This window comes from Rissa tridactyla, chromosome 10, assembly GCF_028500815.1.
Source record: "Rissa tridactyla isolate bRisTri1 chromosome 10, bRisTri1.patW.cur.20221130, whole genome shotgun sequence".
Lineage (NCBI taxonomy): Eukaryota > Metazoa > Chordata > Aves > Charadriiformes > Laridae > Rissa > Rissa tridactyla.
This window is the reverse complement of record NC_071475.1, coordinates 10,828,359-10,842,331: the sequence shown is the minus strand read 5'-3', so window position 1 is coordinate 10,842,331 and position 13,973 is coordinate 10,828,359. Positions and strand designations below refer to the sequence as shown.

The 13,973-nt window shown below is 41.5% G+C and overlaps 1 protein-coding gene across 5 annotated transcripts in view; it reads right to left on the bottom strand.

Annotated features, from left to right (window-relative positions):
* Nucleotides 1–13,973, bottom strand: part of MITF (melanocyte inducing transcription factor) — a 110,314-nt gene that overhangs the window by 58,798 nt on the left and 37,543 nt on the right. The window contains exon 1 of one of the 5 annotated variants that reach the window (XM_054215876.1): nucleotides 9,968–9,988. The exons of the other annotated variants lie outside the window; for them this stretch is intronic. The gene's annotated coding sequence lies outside the window, so the exon portion shown is untranslated. Of the gene's footprint in view, nucleotides 1–9,967; nucleotides 9,989–13,973 lie in introns of those variants that run through there. 5 annotated transcript variants of the gene reach the window in all.

The following is a 13,973-nucleotide window of genomic DNA, read 5'->3' as shown; positions in this document are numbered from 1 at the left end:
TGGGATCCAGCAGCATCCTCAGTACAGCCACATCCAGCAATAAGGTCCATCTGTCTCTAAGTACCTATCCCAAATCCCAACCACTCCCAGTTTGGGGATTTCCCAAGATGGATACGGTTTCTGTGTGCTTCCAACCTTCAGGGGTAGGCTGTGGGTCATGTCAGAACACCCCAGGGACTGCTCTGCAGCTGCACAGGATGGCTGTGGTAGGTCAGTGCAAGTGTTGATTAGAGGACCTCTTCACCTGCCATCCAACAGCTCTAAATTCCATTTTAAGTTCATGACACTGTATGAATGGCAGTCTTTCACAGAAATATGCAGTATTGATTTAAAGGCTGAAGTACTGAGGAACTGGCATCTCCAGGGATTGTTCTGCCAATTCCCTCTCCACCCCCGTAAAAAAAATTCTGCACCTTGTTTCTAGGCAGAAACTGTTCATTAACACCAGAAAGAGGGAAAGAGGAAAATAATTACTTAAATTTGGGATCGCATGTAAATAAAAGAAACACCAAATCAAAAAACATGATACAGAATGAAGTCTCATTCAAAATAAAAACATGCAAGCAACATTTTTACTTCCTGATTTCACAAAGTGTCAAAATATATACAAAAAGATCCTCCTTAATCTATTCATAAGTCTTTTCTTAACACCTCAAATACAGCCCTGCCAATACACAGCCTTAATTTCATTTTGCCATCACCCTTTTGTTCTCCATCTTTCTTATGTTGCATCTAAAAAGCATAAGCTCTTCTCAAAGAGGAGACATCAGGAAAAATCCTCAGAAATAACTTTATGCAACCAAATAAGGTTGCATAAGGAAGAGAAGGTTCCCAGGAGACATTATAGCAGCCTTCCAGTACCTAAAGGGGGCTACAGGAAAGATGAGGGGAACTCTTTATCAGGGAGTGTAGTGATAGGACGGGGGTAACGGTTTCCAACTGGAAGATTTAGATTAGATATCAAGAAGAAATTTTTCACTCTGAGGGTGGTGAGCCCTGGCCCAGGTTGCCCAGAGAAGCTGTGGCTGCCCCATCCCTGGAGGGGTTCAAGGCCAGGTTGGACGGGGCTTGGAGCAACCTGGTCTGGTGGGAGGTGTCCCTGCCCAGGGCAGCAGGGTAGGGACTAGGTGATCTTTAAGGTCCCTTCTAACCTAAACCATTCAGTTTTAATGACAACGGAGACATGCTGTCCATGTAACCTGCTGCACGAATACCACTTCTCACTTTTCAAAATACATTACAGCTATTGGTTTATTTTTGAAAAAAAAAAAAAAGGTGACCAACTGAAAACTGTTTACAAGCTCTTTTGTTAGACTCTCTTAATCTCTTCTGCACTGCCAGAAGCATAGCACTTGAATGGCTATTTCTGTTCAAAGCTATATTTGTTGTGAACTACTGCAAACTCCTGAATCATGTAAACAGAAGCAAGAGCCAAAAAAGTGTTTCACTGGGCTTGAAGTTCACATCTGCCTTAGTTACTAGGACAAAAAAAAAAAAAAATAAAGGCAGGCACTTAGTTTATAACCAATAAATCCTGCAAAGACTACAGTTAATCATGAATTCTCGCAACAGGGTTTTGTTTAATCTGGTTTATTTAGCATTTGTGACCTTGGCAAAGTACCTGCGGGAGCACCCACCAATACTGTGGGGCAGCAATTCACACCTTTTGTTATTTTAGGCTCCAGCAGATGACTATACAGCACTACATTACTCAACCAGGTTTATAATCTTGCAGCAGTCACCTGGAAATGATGTGCAGTCCCAGACGTGCTGGAGCCCAGCAGCCAACAGTATTGCTGTCCCTAAAAAAACACATTATAATGGCTCTCAGCCTGGGCTTAGTAGCAGCTGCACGTTTCTGCAAAACAAATGCTTGGCAAACATATTGCTGGGAGCAAAATGACCCTCCCGTTTCTTTAGTTTTTTGGTTGAGAAAGGTCAGCACTAGAAACAATCCCCTCACCGCAACCGACCACTTTGGATGCAAACTCACCTTCTATTCCTCCTGATCCTCCTCCAGCAGGAAGAATCCCCAATATTCCCAACACGCTGGAAACCATGAAAAGCCCCAAAACAACAACAAAAACCCATGCAGGTGCTTGATCCCAAATTCCCACAGATTTCAAAGAGCTGCTGTTGCAGGCAGGGACGACTTCTGCCAAGTGGTCTTTGGCACTGGACTACAGAAGAGGTACTACAGGTACAAGGACAAGCAGTATATTTTTGGACAAGAATGGGACATCATAGATGGATTAAGGAAAAAAAAGTTTCCTTCATTATCCATGGAAAAAAAATCTGGATTAAATCCTAGTAGCTTGTTTTTGCCATAGAACCATTTGCTGAATTCAGAAATTTAGTAGCTGCCTAATATTGAGTTGCCAATATACATCTAATACACTGAAAATATTTTTCCCATACTTTTACAGACGCTGCTGCAAAGCCACATTCAGGAACTGCAATTGGTTTTCTAAGTGTTCAGGGAAAAAAAAAAATAGGAAAAGCAATATCTATTTTTTTAGCAACCTCCAGAACAAGCAAGAGGACTTGTTATTCTTGATTTATTTTTAAAAGCAGATAATAAAATGCCTTGTCCAATTATACTTGCATTATCTAACACTTACTGTAGTTTAAGATTGTACACATCAGCCCAGAAGGGTCAAAAGATATTTTACCTTGAAAGTGTTAACCTTATATATTGTTATACTTCTCTGACTCTTCCCTTCACAGAGCTATAACCTGACTATACAATTCCTAATCTTAACAGAAGGATATATATTTGGTTTTGTCTAGAATTGACATTACAGACTACTTAAAACTGTATTAAAGCCGGTATTAACCTCTACATGTGCCAGGGTACAGAAAATGAGCATCAGCTGTCAGAATGCCAAAGTTATTCAATTAACACTTGCACAAGATTTGCAATCCTACTCACAAGTTATGAAAAAAAAAAAAAAAAAAGAAAAAAACAACCACCACTAAAAACCACCACAAGCCCCATGCCTGGACTAGGCAAAGCCATCTACTGTAGGATTGCTTATTTTGCTAGCTCCCAGACATCTCCCTTTCTTTACACGCTAGATGGAGCTTTGTCCCCTGGTTCCCCAGCCTGCTGGCTGGCACTCCACAGAGTTAGGGATAAAACGGGTGAAGAGGCAAAGGGTGAACCGCCAACCTCCCACCAGACAAACAGAGCGCGCACAACGGCGTCAGGAACAGCAGGAGAGTGGCCCACCATCTGGGCTCTCACCGTGCCCTCCCCGGTCCTGCCCTCCTCCTGCCCCCATTAATCTCTCCTTCGAGCACTGTTTTGTCATTTACAAAGAATCAAAGATGTCAACAACTCCAAATCCCAAACACGCTACAACTTCTACCAGCCTCTGCTATGGCAAAAGAGGCACTGTCTCAAGTTCCCACCACATTAAAATTACATTGCTATTTCTCCCCCCATAAAGGGACAGCATTTAAGCTTATTAGCAGATTACATACCTAAACTGCTCACTGGCTTTTCTGTACCCCTCTTTATATTCCCATATATTTTCTTGTACCCCTCTTTACATCCCCACATATTTTCAATCTTCAGTCTCCTCTCTAGTAACCTGAAACATCTGTACCTAATGCCTCTGCTAAGGCTCCAGACTTGGATCCATTGACACTTCTGGGAAACAACTCATTGATTAGAGCAAAATTCCCCTTTACTTGTGTCTGCTGGATTCGGTCTATATTGTTTCAGAACATAGCTCAGGAGAAAACCAGCTCATCCTTCTGGTAAGCTGCCACAAGTCCATTAGGATCTTTCAAAGCACAACAGGATATGGTCCGTCATTGGTATTTCTATGATGAATTTAAACTCCATGGGACAGAGGAGAGCCCAGGGGAATGAGTCACTCCTAATGGCACAAGTGTCCAGCATTGCAACCCAAGCATAAAAAGTAGCAGCCTCAGGCTCTATCAGACAAGGTAACACCAGAGAGGATGGAGAAGCACCAGTGTCCATAGTCCAAGACATCTGTTTAAGACCTTGCAGGCAAGGGGTCCTGCCTGGGCCCCTCTGCTGAAGAACAAGGAGCTGAGATTGAAGTGACAAAAGAAAGAAGAACCCACTTTTTAGTGGGAAGCTAAAGAAAAGTTTGGCATTTTAATTTCACAAAATGGAGGTTGACAGGGATGAGTGTTGCTGTCTATAAATACAGCAGAGAAACAAACACCCAGGAGAGAACAACCCTGGCATTTCACCAAGTGATATGAACCAGCTACGAACAAGATTAAACTGGTACCAGCAGTCTCATTCTGAGAAGTCCAGTCCTGAAACCAATTCCAACTGGAGGACTGGCAAAGGAACAACTTGCTTCTTTTCAGATAAAGAACTTGTTGCCTAATCAAAGTAGGTCACTGTGGAACGAAGCAGCGAATTACAGGCCACAGAAGATGCCCTCCAGCCAAAAGCTCCAACAGGACAGATGCAGGACAAAGCAAGCTCTTTGGCAGAGCATATATACCTGAAGTAGTGCTGGAATATAGTAATGCACACAACTGGAGCTGTTGCCTTCACATATGAATCCTTCTAGAAGGCACCATGCTAGCTTGAACAGACTTCTCAGCAGGTCCCACCAAAACGAAGATGCTCTTCTAGATCTACCAGCCTATCCAGACCCTAACGAAACATTCCTCATCATCTGGCACACTGGGAAACATTCCTCATCTGGCACACTGGGTTGGCTAGAAAGCAAGTGTCAGCAGTCACCATGCTGCAATTTCTTGGAAGTCCTCTCTTCCCCCTCGCCCCCACCTTCAAGGACACTTTTGCCCGTATCCTCTCCCACGTTAGCCCAGCTGAGTGAGCCAGAGTTCAGAAGTGTTGAACTGAAGCAGTAAATAAGACCTCAAAAATGTGACCCCTCCTTTCTAACTAATTTAGAAATAACTGGAGTGCCTATGTCACCACTTTGCAAGTAAGTGACTACAGTTTAGCTGACTCCACCTTTTGTGTCTGGCTGCTACACTATTCCCCAGATTTCTGCAATGAACCAAGCAGAGACCAGGGGGGTCCAGTGCTTCCTTAATTTGGGACAGCCACATGTTGAAATGGAGTAAGTCAATGGGTAAAACTAATTTCAGGTACTACCATTAGGAAAAGGTCTGAGAATAGGCTCCAAATAAAGATCATTTTTGAAATGCAAGGAGCTCCTCCAAGTCAATATTTCTTAAATAGGCAAAAACTCTCATCAAGCGGTACAAATAACTGACATAATAGTGCAAAAAGCAAGCTAGAGATAGAAAACTGTGGGAGCAGGTGATGAAAAGGAGAAGCTGTTACTTGTTCACATCGGAACAATCACCCTTGGTTCCTATTTTCTTTCTGTTGACCACACCACATTATTCAGTTTAACTGGCCCACAGAGTCAGCATCAAGAAGTTTTGCCGAAATCAAATATTGTTCAAGTAGGTCACCAGTTTTGAGCAAAAATATTCGCTTGTTTATTCAGTCACAGAACAAAATAAAAATAGGAAAATAAATGAAAGATACATCAGTAGATGTATACTTTCTTGTCCTAGGCAGCCTCCCCTGGTTTCCAGCCTGGAGGTACCCTCTAGCAGTCCAGACTGGTCAGTCAATTTAAGTATTATTTCAGGTCAAGATGTTTATAACACGCATATAACTTACAGCAGACTTTGACAGAGGAAGAAAACTCACATTCCCTTCCAGGGAGTTTGCTTTGCAAGGAGAACAAAGCCAATTTACCTTCAAGAGTCTTAACATCACACCTCCATTTGCCCACCACTTTCTGCCATCCTGAAAAGCTGGAGCTCTCATGTTTTAACCTACCAGGCTACATAGGCTAATCTAATCTGTAGAAGCTCACCTGCCCTTCCTCTCCTGATTGACAACCGATAACCCGAAGATTAGGGGTTCACCTCAACAACAACATAAATCCAAGAAATACCTACTACAAAAAGAGAAAACTTGAAGTAGATAGAAGGCACGCAGAGAATCAGTCCAGAGCAGGTTTAAGAGGGACACCTTTCAAAGACAAAGACAGCAGCTGAAGGGTCCAACAGCCACACATCACCTAACAAAGATGCCATCACCCATAAGGACTGCAAGGATTTTGAGCAGAGCCCCTTAGGGGACTTAACTTGGGGATGCACCGCCTTTACTAGGCAGGACTTGAAACCACATCTCTAAATCCCAGTATCATCCATCCTCTGCAGCCAACAGTCATGTGTCTTTCATCATCCTACCTGGCATTGACAAGCAACACAAGACATAACTGAAGGTGAACCTGCCAGGCTCTTGCAACACCTATTCCCAAGTTTAGCAGAGAACTCTTTCAGCTGTTACATCAAACCCCTGGCATCCCATTACTGTTCAACGTCCCGGACTCGCCATCCAAAATTTCCACTGAAGTTCAAAAGTGGAGCAGAATGAAAACACCTTCACTAGCCACGTTATTCCCAGCCTGGGAACAAAGAACTTCAGCCTCCGGTGCTCTTTTAATACAGTCTAATTTATTATGAAAAAAAAGTAATAATTAAGAAGTACACAAAACCAAAGTATGCAACCTGAAAAACACCCTCCTGTCTGGCAGAGCAAGTGCTTTCTAAAGACACTTACATTAGTTCATGCTGCTAGAATTGTTGTTTTAGAAAATAACTGGGAGAAAGCTGAGACCATCTACAAAATACACAGCAGTGTTAAGGTGAAAACGCTCCATTGAAAAAAAAACATAAAGCAGATCAAATGCATTAGATAATATGTTCTACTGATTAAGTCCATATACAAAGTTGTTTGAAACTGAAGTCTTTAATATTTGAAAGCTTATGTATTAGTTTTTAACAATCAAACAAGTGTTTAGTACTACTAAAAAGCCAGCACATTAAATCTTTCCAGACTGGGTTTCAAAAATTCCCCTGAAACAAGAGCAAAAAAGCCCTAAGCAGAAAAAAAAAAAAAATTCATAACCCATCCCACCACACACCTCCGCAGAACCAGCACCAGGTAAGTTGAGAATTGCCAAGTCAGCTAGAATAATGCTATTCCCAGGCCAAAGGGGTTTGGTTTTTAAACAGGTCCAAGACCTTGGTAGTGTAGTAGCCTGGAATAGGACTGGAAATGAAAGCACCAGCGAGTGCCAGCAAGGGAGGCACTCAAGACTCTGATATCAACAGTTTTACAAGCAATAAAACAGCCTTACAGTTATTACTTCAGGTAAGTTGTATCCTTCCATATTAAAGGAAAACCTTGATATACTGCCATAAAAAAAGTGCAATAAAAGGCTACTGAGGTTCCAGTGAATGCAGAAGATCGCAGTTTGAGAGGGTGAAAAGCCCTCTCCATGCCCACATGCAAGTAACGGACTGAAGCTGCTAGAAATGGTCTGATTCACCTCTAGGAGAGGACCATGGTACTTCCAACACAGTCTAAGGAAAATAAGTTGAGAGTAGCCTCCTCAAAACAAAACTAAGCCACGAAAATCCCCAAACCACTCACTAAACCATGGCAACTCCTCATGTATTACTGTAAGGATTACATATTATTACAGGAATAACTCATGGCTAACACCCATTTTCCAACATCACACTCCTGTGCTGATACTCTCCATAGGAACAAAAAGGTGCACCCCCCAATCTTGCTTCCCTGCCAGAGGTACACAGACACCACGCTCCAGAAAACCTAAAGTCAATTTTGTCAGAAATTGGCCAGCATGTTCTACATTTATCTGCAGCAGCTTAAAACCCCAGTTTCTAACTAATACATTGTTTAGCACTGCATTATTCCACAGTGGCACCATTTTATCAACTATCCATGTACCACCCTCCAAGAAGCAATATCCAGGAGTTTTTCTGTAAGTGTTTTCCATTATAACCAGAGCAGCAAAAGAAAAATTGATATTGGCAGAGAAGTGCTAAAATCATCTATAGCAAAGTCCATCTTCATAATTTTTCATTTGAGATTAAATGCAATGAAACTCTTTGGAACTAATAAGTCAAATAAGAAAATGCAAGATGGGACCCACCGTGCATGCATTTTTGTATTGGTTAACTTTTCACGTGCATAAAAATTTAAACAGCGAACTTCAAGCCAGAATAGTTAAATCACATACTTCCCTCATTTCAATTAAAAGGTGCATGTAACTATTTCCAATGAGTTTGGGAACCTACAGATGCATGGGAAGAAGACAAGGAAATTAAAAAAAAAAAAAAAAACCCCAAAAAAAAAAAAAACACACCACACACAAAAAAACCCCCAACAACAAAAAACGAAAATACCTACAGAAAATAGATTTAAACCTGCATTTCTGCATAGCAATGAAACAACATGCTGCTTGGAAACATCCTTCCACTCCTATTTAACATAATGGTGGTATGAATTGCTGCCAAAGTAAACTTCAAAAATTTGTTTGCCATGGAGGAAACCCAAGCAAACTGAAGTTTTATGCACAGAATCCCTTTTCAAGAGTGCGAAGGTTTCTTTGTTCCCGTTAGCACCAGGTCATTTCAAACTTTTATGTCTACGTATTTTATTGTGCTTGCAAAACCTTTGTTAAAAAGAAAAAAGAAAACTGGAAGATTAAAAATTAAAAAACTTCACTCCTGAAAATAAAAAAGCCCTGCTAAATGCCCCGTGTAACTGTATCACCAAGTGCAACATTTTTCCTATTCTATCAGTCTACTCCCAAAAGCTTGGCATCTGAAAGCAAAATATTATTTCATGTAGTGAAGAGAGAAGATATGTTTTTTGAAAAAATGTTTGTACAGAATCCAGGAAAAATACATATTTACAATTTTAATAAAAGTAAAATACAAATTACTCTTAAATGGCAGTTTCTGACCATTAACAACCGTAAATACAGATAAGACCTTTTATTCAACTATCATGCTAAACTTCAAGGTTCTGTAAGCAGCCCGATAAAGCAGCCCAATTATTCCTCCCTTGCTTATCTGTTATCTAAAAACCACAGACAATATCATTTCAGACACCAGAAAAATACTTGGAACTTTCTACACTGTGGCTTCAGCCACCCCAACAGATCTCTGTACAAACATGAGTTTTCCTTCTCCATCCTTGCTTTCCATTTAGGTCTTCCATGGTTTTAAGTCCATATCTTCAGCATACAGATGTCTAAGCAAACAGCAATTTCTGAAAGTTACTTCAGAAAGTTTAACATTACTTATTCAAGATATTTCTCGTGGTATTTGTCCTAGGAGCCTTAGGATTTAAACTCAAATTGCAAGGTCAGACTCCTAACTGCAGCAGGATTGGGGAGAAAAAGAGGCTGATTTTAATGAGATTATTAGACAGCAAACTTTCACTAAGCATTTAATTACAACGCTAAATTCAAGCATACATTCATGCAGCACATTTTAACCAAGTTTAGCTAGGACATGGTCCCAAACCCAAGGAAATCAATAGAAGTATTTCATTCTTCCTTCCCATGGACTAACACCCTTTTGATGCAGCCGGCATTTGACTACAGCATTTTCAGGTGAAAACTTGCCTGCCCTTACTGCCTATTTGAGGAAACTGCACCAAAATGGCAATGGCACAGTAGCGTCGACCCCATAGCATCAGTTCTGCAGCCCACAGCATTTGCAACGGAGCGAACCACAGACCAGCTAGCTGAACATTAAAGCACATACAAAGGTCTTGTGCATGCCTGTTAGGCTGTTTTGTAGAAGGAAAAAGAAAGGAGCAAAGAAATATTTACCACCTTGTGTGAGTTTGGGGGTTTTTTTTGTTGTTGTTGTTGTTAAGGCTGATAATTTCTTAATTTTATTGCTATCTGGGCCAGGAGTGGAGTGGGCAGAAAAAAATTTAAATAAATCCTACAACACTGTTTGTTCTCCAACTCCTGTGAGCCAGCTGAGGAGCAGACATGCAAACGCAACCCCAGGCCGGCACCGGCCGTGACAATTGCTCTGTACAACCCTGCTGCAGCAGAGAGAAGAAAAAGGACCGAGAACTTACCCAGGGGATTCATTCTTTCTCGTTTCAATCCAGCAAAGCAAGAACTCACCGGGAACCGTGCTCCTAATGGCCACAAAACCAAGACTAGACAGAAAGGACTTAGTAAGCACCGGCTTCCAGAAACTGCACTTCCAGTCCTACCATCCACCTCCTAACCCCGCTGCTGCATTTGTGGCTGCCTTTGTTAGAATACTTCTGCAAATGAAAACAGATGAGTAACTATTGCTGCTTTAGCAAACTCCCAAGCCCGTGGTCACTAATAATAGCTTTGTTCCTTTTATTACTAAACAAAACCAAAAAAAAAGTTTAAATGCTTGTATAAAATGCACATTGCTGAATGTTTTCTTTCATTGATCCAGTGCCGTTTCCCATATGAGCTTAGGCCCAGGTCCCTCAAACAATTTATGTGGATCAACACGACGCGGAACAATCTCAGGCTTGTTGAAGGGGCGTCCCTCACAAAAAAATTTAAAAATAATCAGGTTTTGTGCTCCTTCACTTGAGCTATTAAGAGCTATTAAAAAAATCTGAGCAGGGATATTCCCACTTTTTTGCACTAACTTGAACCCAAACGCAAATCTGAGCTCTCTGGTATGCGACGTCCTGGAGCTTATGAATTCAGAAAGGCAAAGGTGCTTTGGCAGGCTGAGCTCCCGGCTCGCCGCCAGCTCCCGCTCCACTCCGGGAACCACGGGAGGGAAAGGGCGGTGTGCGGGAAGAGAAAGGGGAGAAGGACAGCACAAGGAAGAAAATGGAGAGGGTATGAAGCCATTGCTGTGAAATGACTTTAGGGAATGATGATGAGAAAGCCTTCCCCTGCACAAACCCCAAACTGGTTCACTACTGGTAAGAAGAAAAAAAAAAAAAAAAGAAGAAAAAAAGAAAAGAAAAACCACCACAAAAAAAAGTTTTGTTAAAAAATTCTGATTTTTCTCCCTAGAATCAAATGAATTACAGCAACTCCTAAAAGCAACGGAAATAACTGGCTTGAAAATCACTCCTTATCAGAAAGTCTGCCATGCTTCTACCTGAGGGAGCCTCACACTGCACACCCCCTTGGGACGGGGTCTGCCACAGCCTCCCCTTCTTCCCCAGGGCCGGGCTCTCAGCTGCTCTGCTCTGGCACGCAGGTTTTCACCCTGACCGTGGGTTCAACCATAGCACCGCCAAGCCCAGGGCCTCCGTTAGCATGCACGATGTCCCTGGGAAATGGCTCAGAGCAGCTGGGCTTTGGCCGCCCATGCTGGAAGGCAAGTAGACATCAAGAAAAAAAAAAAAAAAAAAGATATTGAATATTTAAAAGTTAGGCCACAGCGTTTTCATATTGTTAACATCCTTAAGCTTCCAGTGCTTTTTAATTTATTAATTTCTATTATTGGGTTGACGTTGCTGAATAATCCCTAGCACCGCATGGCAAGTGTTGTTTTTTTAACAGGATGTAACCAAGCCAGAAGCAGCGCAAGCATCCTCTTGTTCTTGTGCGAGCCTTTTTTTTTTTTTTCTAGTTTATTTGAACAATGGCACCATGAAACAGCTTACAATAATGACTGTTACAAAATAGGAAGCTGAATTATTAGGCAAGCTTCGCCTGCGTAACTCAATCAGCCCAGGGAGGATATGACAGGCACAATGAAGACAAAGGACTGGACTCAGTGACCCCAGGCATCTCTTTCAGGACTCGGTTTCTGCAACTGAGTTATTTAAGAGTTGAAGTTTGCTTTTGCTCATTTATCAGATGCACCATTCCTGTAACTGCGGCAGCAAAGCACAGGCACTTCGCAAAAAAGCGAATCACCAAGCGAGCTCACAGAAAGCAAATACTTTGGAGAGACTGTGATGAGAACTTTACCTGAAAATAAGTTTCAAAATGGAAAACCAAAATTTAGTATTTAATCTTTTTAGCATACAAAAGGCACACACAGTGGGACAGGTAAATAGTAACTTAAGCAAATAGCCAAGCCCAGCTCTTGCAAACCAACAAAAGAAAAAGCAACCCTGTTAAAAGTGGCCTTTAAGTAGCACCAACATTATTTTAGTTGCAAGATTCAAAGGCACAGAATATCTACGAAGAGCATCACCGGGACCTGCTCTGGGGTGATACACTTTGGACCAGATGATCAGTAACGGAAGGCTGACACCCGCCATCCTGACATTACAATAACCCTACTGAAACTATGAAAATCAGGATTAAGTGCTCATCCGAGCAATACTTCTGTAGATAACTGCAACACAAGTGACTGAGCAACAGCAATACAGGAACCTGTAAGTGAATCATTAACGAGCAATGATTTCTCCATTACTCACCATAGATATAGAGTTACTGCGGCCAAGATTTGTTTCTAAAAAAAGGGAACAGCCAACAACATGAGCACTAACACATTCATCAAAGCTCAACACAACGTAGGAAGGAAAGAGGAAGGCACGGCTATCGGTCAGTCTTTGTCCAAAAGAGCGGTTCATCGAGGAAGGCTCCACGGAGCAGAGCAGCAGCGCTGGAGCAGCATCGCACACCATCTCCTTCCACTGGGGTCCTGTTCAGGGGCTCAGGTCAACTGGTTATTGCTTTTGCATTACACCAAGAAATTATTAACTCAATTCTACAAAAGCCATGCATCTTAGCGATACAGATCAATAGCCAACAACCTAAATGTCCACAGTTTGACCTCTAGGCAAGGGTTTCCATACCTCTTTACCCACATTCTACAGCAAATACTCCCAATACATTTTCTCCAAGCATTTGCAGTCTATGCTACTGAAAATAAGCAACAGGAGAACCGAGCTGACATTCTCAGCCAATCTTTAGGCAAGATTAGCAGGCAATTAAAGCTGTTGTATGAGGAATTTTAAGTGCTCTACGACTTCATGCCAAACAAGAGCTAGTCAAGCACTGGAATTTATTTTTTACAATTCTGTTCTATGCAGAAACAGAAGAGAAATTTAAAGAGAAGATTTCTGAAGCAAGGATTCAACCAATTACCAAAACATCTATTATAGCTTAAATACTAATATATGCTGAAAGAAATTCTGCATGCAAAAAGGACATGCAAAGCATTCTGATTGCTTCCTACCAAAGATGTCAAAGTCAATGTATTCTTAACAAAACATTTCAATTTCAACTGACCGGGTGGGTGGGGGTGGGTGGTTATCATTTTTTGTTGTTTTGTTGGCTAAACTTAATTAACAATTATGTTAATTGCACCCCAGCCAGTTCGGGTGCAGCACAGCCAGGGAACACTTTTGAAGCCCACTTTTGAGAACCAAATCTCAGCCCCAGAAGCAAATGACTTCTTTGCCACCAATTGCCTACAACCAGATCCACCAGGACAGGTAGCAGAGAACACAGATCTTGTCCCAAGAGTTGATCATTTAGTTCCAGCTACACCTCTTCATTAAGCTGCCACAAAAACTAGAGAGAACAACAGAGAAAGCCATGCATTTCACGGGGAGGCTGAGTTACAAGAAGAGAAGTTTGTTTTTGAAACAAGGAAATAAAGTAGATTTTGTAAACTGTCAGCCACAGCAACAATTGCACGGCCTGCATGGGTTTGATAATATGGGTTGAAATTAATTATTTTCATAAACACACCGACTGGAGCAGAAAAAAAACCCATCACAATAAACAAAGCGAGTAAAAGAAGTTAAATAAGGCAACTGAAGCCTGAGCTACAGTTTCAGACTGATCTGCTCTTCATATAAACAACGCTCTAGTTGGAGATTAGGGGCAAGAAATAAGAACTCATTAGCTCTTCTTCAAGGTTCATGATTCAAATCTGACAAAACACACACTTCAGTGTTTCCAAGCTTAAAGAAAATTCCAGCAGGGTCATGGAAGATGCTATTTATAGCTGGCTTAATCTCTGTGCACTCAAATACAGCTTTTGTACATACACATATTTTGTTAGCACTTAAAGAAAAAAAAATCTCTGCTACTGAAAACTTAATCATCCACAAGTTCTGAAAATGCAAATGAGTTTTCTTCTTAATATTAGCTGCTCCTGACTAAACT